Below are 8,123 nucleotides of genomic sequence, written 5' to 3' on the forward strand. Positions count from 1 at the left end.
AACCAAACTGGATATTTTAATCTTTCTTTTATTATTTATACTCGCAATAAAAACGTATGAAAGCCGCATTCATCTTTATAATTATTTACGTCAGTTTTTTTTCTAATGGCAGCGATAATTATATAACATGTTATCGTAGTTATTATGTCGGTTTAACTAATGGGGGGTAATTCTTGAAGGTTGTGTTAGTAAATATTTGCCAGAGGAACCTCGTCGTCCTAAATGCGCCAAATTGCCAACGCGAATGGCCAAGGTGAAATTTAGGTTGGTATGTTGGTATTGGTTTGTAGTATATAGACGCGAAGGGCATACATCTGAAGATGGGTCGCACTAGGCACAATCACACAGGGGCGGTTGCGGATAAATACTTAGGCACCTCCATCGGAGGAAGCCCCCAGTCGACCCTAATGCGCCGGAGACGGCAACCGCGGAGGTTTAGTTGGAATGGCGTACGGAGTGTTAGGGACTAACCAATGTTTTTATCTCTCCGGGCGGCCACGCACCGTGAACCCAACATTATCGCTCAGTCACCCCCCACGAAGGCTGGGCGGTAGTATTAAGGTACTTTCTTCGGGAAACCAACTACCGGGCAACAGATTGACGCTTGCAGTGAAATACGGATACACTTTCAACTAGTTTACTGTACGAATAATTTTTGTATTTTAATTTAATTTTTTTTTTTACTTTTTAACAATAGAAAAAAGTGGAATGTTACCGTTTCTTTACAGACTATATCACGAGACTAGACTATGCTAGTGGTAACAATAAAAGTAGTACTGTATAAACAAATACAATATATACCTGGTGTAACAGTAAGCTTGGGGCGAGTGGCGACGTATGTGGAAGTAAACCGGGGGTTTGGATTCGAGTCCCAGATTGAGCAACACTTTATGAGGGCGTTTGTAAAATGATTTGAAAATAATTAAAAGACTGCATGAACGAAACATAAAACTTAAACTGAAGAAATGATTTGAATTTTTAAATGAAATAGATTCAGATCACCGAGCTTTTACGCTAAGTTTTCCACGGAAATATGCTTTCCCTATGAGCTCTGTTGTTTCGAATACCGAAAATTGTTCAATTAGGAGTCAGTATCATTAGTTTTGTTACGTTGTTTTAAAGCCGCAAAGTTCGAACTCCTATCTTCAAGCCGAGCTATTATTTTTTGGTACTATTTATTCCATTTCAGATCCTCCCAGCGCAGCGCATTTTTAAATACTGTTTTACCGCCTTGGCATATCCAAATACATTCGTAAACCTTTGGTGACAGTTTTAGGCAAATTCATAAGAGGGACAATCTGTATTTACTTATTGTAGTAAATGTCTCTAAAGAAGAAAATTTAAGTTTAAGTATAATTTTTTTTGTTATAAAAAAACGATAACGATAAAGGTAATTTTTTGCCTTATGTACAGATTTAAATGATTTCTTTTGAGTTAATTCCGTCTAGCTTGAGAATGGTTTCATTTTAATTTCAATTGTATAGGACGATGAACTACGTGGGTGCAGAGGGGAACTCCACAAAAACAAATTGGATTTTAATGATTCTTTGTGTGATGGATTCAACACAGCTTCAAGGTATAGAAAAGAAGTCGTTGTTTGATCTTGAACTTCGAAGATGCACAGAATTCCTCAAATTGAAATATCATAAGAATATTTTTTTTTTGTATTGGGTTCAATTAGATGTATTATATAAGTAACAAAACAACTATACAAAAACAATGTTTAACCCAATTAGGCGCCGACGCCAAAAAAATATTTGATGTTCAATTAAAAATATAATTAGACGATGATTCAAGAATTATATAATAATTATATCAGCAATGTACCTATTATATACTTTACCACTATTGGGAACGGGCATCCTCTACCACGGAGAACGATTAGGCCTTAGTCCACCACGCTGGCCTAGGGCGGATTGGTGGAGTTTACACACCCTCAAAATTCCTACAGAGAACTTCTGAGGTATGCAGGTTTCCTCACGATGTTTTCCTTCACCGTTAAAGCAAATAAAATAAGTACTATCTACATTAAGTGTTTAATACGATAATTAACAAATAAAATTTATTTTAACTTGTGAAATAGGCCTTTAGGAAGAATCAACAAGCGATGACGGTATTTGTGCAGCGAGCGATGAAATATCTGTGAAGCGAGCGGTGCCGAGATCGACACCCAGGTCGGACAACACTTTATATAGGGCTGTCTAATACAATACCCTCGAAAAGTTGACAAATGGATGCGGACAGTCATAAAAATGTACTCAAATTATTTCTAAAATGCACTTTAAATATATTGTCGTGTCGTCTCCATATTAGAGTTTGATAATTGCAGGGGAAGAAGAAGAAATTGTTCTGTTATTAAAAAGAGTGTTGTCGGCACCAAAGTCCTTAGTGCTTGAGACAGGCTACGACAAGATAAATAAGGGCTATCTATGCTCTTGAATATTTTTCTGTTTAAGCTTTTCTTAATTCAATCCAACATGGCGGTATTTAGTGCCCTGGATGCACTTCTGCCTACCCTGTTGAAGATAAAAAGGCGTGTGTTTGTTTTAATTAAGCCTTAGAAATAGTTTGTGTGATGGTTCAAAGTTAACAGATTTAATATTACTTATATTATAAATACGATTGTGTGTCAAGATGTTTCGAAGTTCTTAAGAAGTAAGGGCAGTAACTGATAAATGGATTTTGATAAAATTTGGCATACCGATAGCCCAAGTTCTAGCTTTAAATATTGTAGGCTACTAGCATTCCAAAAGCACGTATACTTTTATTTCGCGAAAGCTCATTAAACATGAAGCCGCAAATATATCCTAGTGTACTCATTTAAAACAATTATTTATGTAATTTAAATACAATGGCTTATAAAACAAGGATTATACATAATAATCTTTGAACAATCAACATTATTCGTTTCTGTCAGGTTTTTGCAAATTTTATTACAAAAAGTGTTTCTTTAATAATCTGCAAACTTGTCTTACGAAGCCGTGAGAATATATTTCAGATCTGGCGCGGAAGTTCAACATTAGCTAACGGTGGTATCGTCCAATGTTATTTAATTATTCAGTTACTCACAACTCTATGTTTAATATGTATTGATTACTTTACAATTTTACTATTATTACAATTTTAAAGTACTTTTTTTACAAGTAATTAAGTAATACGATAATTGAGGTGTAGCACGTGATTAAAACATATTATTATGTAGATAAAATCTATTCTAATAAATAGCACATTATTAATTATGATAGTAGTAATAAATAATATTCATACAAGAATAGTTATCTTCATAACAAATCTAAAAAAATCTTTTCATAAGAATAGATCCCACATAAATATTAAATTTTATGACATAAAGTAGTTTATTGTTTATTTTTAACTCACGTAATATGTTTATGTTTTCATAACACGCTGTTTTGTACTAAGTTAAAGGAGCTCTACATGGGCCACCTAATTTTAAATTTTTTGTAAAATGATTTTGTGCCGGAATATGATAAAAATTCTTTGATTAATCAATGATCACATGTTTAATAATAAAAGCACCAACAAAAAAATCCTCAAGTGTTTTATATTACAACAAAAAATTTATATGTTTGAAAACTCGAATGATGGGCCGTATCAGGGTATTCAACATGGCCCGTAGAATTATATAAACGCAAGTATGTCATTCCAACGAATATGTAAGTAAGTATTACTTTCTTCATAAAAGTATTGTCAGTCAGTTGTATATCTAAAATAAAAAAAAATAAATCAAAACAATTACAATCTCGGCAGTGGCCTATAATTAACGTATTCAAAGTAAAGAATATTGGTTGAGCGTGTAAATAGCCCAACCAAGGAAAAAATTTTAAAAACGGTGAAGCAAGGCCAATGAAAAGCAAGGCCGAGCAGGCACTACCTACGATGTCCCCTCAAGGAAAGCAAGGGCTAGTAAGTAATACTGGGCAAAATTACTCGCCAATCATGCAACCAGAGTCACAAGGCGCACACCGCAGGGAGGTTCGGGATGCCAGGCGATGCTCCGGTTGCCGTCCACAGGCGATGTGGCAGGATGAGATGCAATGATCGGCGAGGGAGGGGTCAAAAATAAAGACGGGATTAGGAATAATGTGGTTAATAGAAATATGGAAAAAATAGACATAAAGAATTTTAGGCAATAATGACATTAGTATGCCCGTTTCAAACAATCGGAGCATAACGGCCAATATTACGTCCAAATAGGCGGCATCTCCTAACTAAGCTAAAATGATCGGATGAGTAATTCTACGCAGAGCTTACTCTTGACCATAGCTCACATTGAGGAGACACCAAGCGGCTCAACTAACTATATGATAATAAATCAATACAACAATAAATTGAAAAAATAATCTGTTATTAATTTAATATGGTTTCTGTAATTTGTAGTTGGCCATAAATGAAACACTTCACTTGATTGTATTTAATGAAAAATTACATAATGTATAACAATTACTGGCAGTGGTTTAACAAAAAAAAAAAATACTTAAGACAATAATAAGTTCAGTAAAAACTTGTGAATATATAACAAAAAGCAAACAATAATAAAATATGCTTACTATAATAATTATATAACGTCGAATAGAGTGTGTTGTTGCTGTATAAAAAAAAAATACATTGTCACGACGCACTACAGAAAAAATTCAAATAGCTAATTTTCAAAATGCCGGTGCCTTAGACCCAATCACAAAAGGCAACTTCGGTTTTGGTCGCAGACCCATAAATGCAAGTAATTTGATATGATCTGGGCTATGTTCAGACTGTTTTCAGGTAGCCCGGTAGCTATCTTCGAGCACAATACCTAAGATAAAATAAATAAGATGTTAATAATTTTAATGACTGTTGTCTGTTTTCCTACTTACGTCACATTATCGCAATCATAGACATGAATATATAATAATGACATAATTATAATATTATGGGAGTGAAATCAAAGTTTCAGTAATTGTAATCTTATTCCCGGATTAGTTGGATACAAGGATATTCTTTTAGGCTCTGGTAACCTTTTTATTTATTTATTTTATATTGTAAACTTAAAGAGACTAATTCTGATCCTATATTTTGAAAAACACAAAATATATGCTGTAAATTTTAGCTCTAGCATACTTTAAAGTTCAACACAAAATACTTAGCTCTTATTGGACTTAAAAGAACTTAATAATCTGTCGACAAAAAACTAGTTTCCGAATTTTATTGTGATATTTTATAATTTTCTCCCGACGTTTCAAAGACTTTGCAGCCTTCATAGTCACGGGGGCAACCGAAGTGTATCATTGCGCAATTTACCCTCCTTATTATTATGTTTAGATTTTAAATAAATATGTTGCTAGTGGTAAATGCTGTTGTTCCTATTAGTAGCACACATATCAGATGTTCTTTATTGTTTTTATAATATTGAATGATGTTATATGTAGTGCTGTTGGTGTAGCTTATTACAAATAAATTAAGTGTACGTATATAGCTGCGTGTAGGTAGTCGCCGCTGTAGAGGAACTGATTGTTACTTTTCTCAATGGAAAGGGAAAGATTTCTAGTCAGGCAGATGTTCCTACCGGCCGGGTCCTGCGGTGGTTCTTAATCAGAGGTGACATATCTGCTGCACCTTGCGTAAATTCTGCTATCGCAACTTAATATTGTCTATCGCCATCTAGTGTGTTTATTGAGCATTTTTTCCTAATTGTTAATATTCTTGTTATAGTTCCAGTGATGTTGACGAGATGGCGGTGTATGCATTACTTTCACTACAAACTTTTCCCGACATTATCTATGTTAGTGTGCATACGACTTATATTGGTCACGCACACTATAATCGATATAGCGTCTTTGTGGATGACATAATCTATATATTGGAACTCTTGTTTATCCCGCAGGACAACTCTATCTTACGGATATCTTTCTTGAAACTTATTCGCGTAGATGGAAGACATGAGGTTCAACTCGGAGGCGAGCAATTTCTTCAACATTCTCGTGCTGGCTTTCTTCGAAATTGTAAGAACACTAGTGCAGTTTTTTCCACTACTTAAATTATAATTACTGATCAGATTTACATCTGTCTTCATAAACAATACTATTAGGATACACAGCGCGAGCGATCGCATAGTGAACAATTTCAGACTTTTCTTTAGGTTTTTTCTGCTTTATCTGACAGCCAACTGGACTGAAGTCTCACTACTCAGTCCTATTGCTGCAGATATCGCTTCTCTTGGTTGGGTTGGTTCTCTTGGCGTAAACAGCTCGGCTCAGCTGATCAAAAGTTTTAGGAAGAATTGTAATGTCCAGTTTCTGTTTTCTGAAAACTGAAAAATCGGTCCTAAAGCATATTATTATAATAAAAAATTACACTTTTTGTTGTAAAATCTTTATGTATGTTTAATTAATTAAAGCGCCATCTGTGAGCGTCTGAATTAAACATCTCATATTGAGTATTTAAGTCAGCGTAAGTGACGTGATAATAAAAATGGCTATTTTAGCGGTAAGGGGTTAAAAGGACGATGGCAGTTTTAAAAGACCTACCTGTATTTTGGAAACAGGCTATGACAGGTGTACCAAAATGTTATATTTAGATTTCGAAACTCAAATCTCCATTTTTATTCTAAGTACTGATGATTTAAGCCACTTTATGAACAACTTCAAAACTTTGAATGGACATAACCTGTTACTTTGTAAATAAAGATATGACAATAAGCATACATGATCTTGCCGATGAGTAATTAGTGTACAGCACCCAACATTCTCTAACCATGGTCAGTGTTTTAACAGAGGAAAAGCCTATTGCCATTTATGGTAAAAAAGGTAATGTCGTTTTACCCGAAGGAGAGTACGAGACCTAATTACTGCAGTCCTAGCATGTATGTGAACTGTTTAAGAAATAACGGGAATACTAGGAGGAGAATGAAACGACAACCTCACAATCAGGGGCCTTATTCTCTATCCCGCACGTTATTTTAACAGTGCGTAACAAGCACGTAACACAACGCATCATGTTTAGGACTATAGAAATTTGGCTTACAGAATACCATTCCACGCACATTTCTCGAAGATAACATGACACGGCCGCGTTACGCGTTTACACTATCATACAGAATAAGAGCCCAGGACGTATACTAGCGAAATTGATATTCGATATATCATGACATTTGTCATGTCGAAGCATAATCTCAGTAACATCGTTTTAGTATCGTAACGATCAACGATCGAACGATAGATATTCGACATAAAAAATAACATTAACACGTTCGCTGCGTTACGGGAAGTATTTGGTTGTAATTGAGTTCTGCTCTGTGCGGCAGCTAGTTGCCCTTGTTTTGCACTCCGTGCGGGGTGATTTTTTCAAGTATTCGTACAAGTAAAAAAGAAACGCCTATATTGCCGGTGTCCTTGCTTGAAGTATATTAAAATTTACGAATAAAAATGTACGGGAATTATTTTTTCGTAACGCACAGAAAGGTAATTATTTTACAATAGTGCGATACGGGAACTATTTGGCCGTATCCTAAACCCCGTACCGCACTGAACGTGCGGTACGGGGTTTCTTCCGTTAGTCGTAGTGCTGTGCCCAGTAAATACGTTTTTACAGAAAGCAATATTTTATTCATTACGCCTAAGTAGGTAAATTGTACATAAACAATGAAACGTTCACGTAAAAAACTTATTATGGGGAAAGGTGTAAAGACAGAAGGTAAAGAGGCTAGAAACATTATTGTGTAGAGTACTGGTTTCAGTTTACCGAATCCCAAACCATCTACATTTGATTTCATAATGCACAAAATTCCTATTAATGTGGTAGCATCTGTATTGTTATTTTTTCAGTTACATTTTTTCTGTTGATTGTTGTGTCAAATAAATAATTACGATATCTTTTGTTATGGAGAAAACTTTACACAAGTTAATTTTGTTAAAAGAAACGGTATGTTTCTTTATTCATAAATATTTTAAGCATTTCTACCACTATGCTTTTAGGCTTCAGTAAAAATTATATTCATAACTGAATTAGATCTCAAAAGTTTCTATTAGTCGTGATTATGCAGGATTTTATGTAAATAAATATTAAAGCTTATATCATTTCATGGTATGGTACCTGTACTGTTACTTTTTTAGTTACTTTTTACTTATTAC

The sequence above is a fragment of the Manduca sexta genome, chromosome 21, assembly GCF_014839805.1.
Source record: "Manduca sexta isolate Smith_Timp_Sample1 chromosome 21, JHU_Msex_v1.0, whole genome shotgun sequence".
NCBI lineage: Eukaryota > Metazoa > Arthropoda > Insecta > Lepidoptera > Sphingidae > Manduca > Manduca sexta.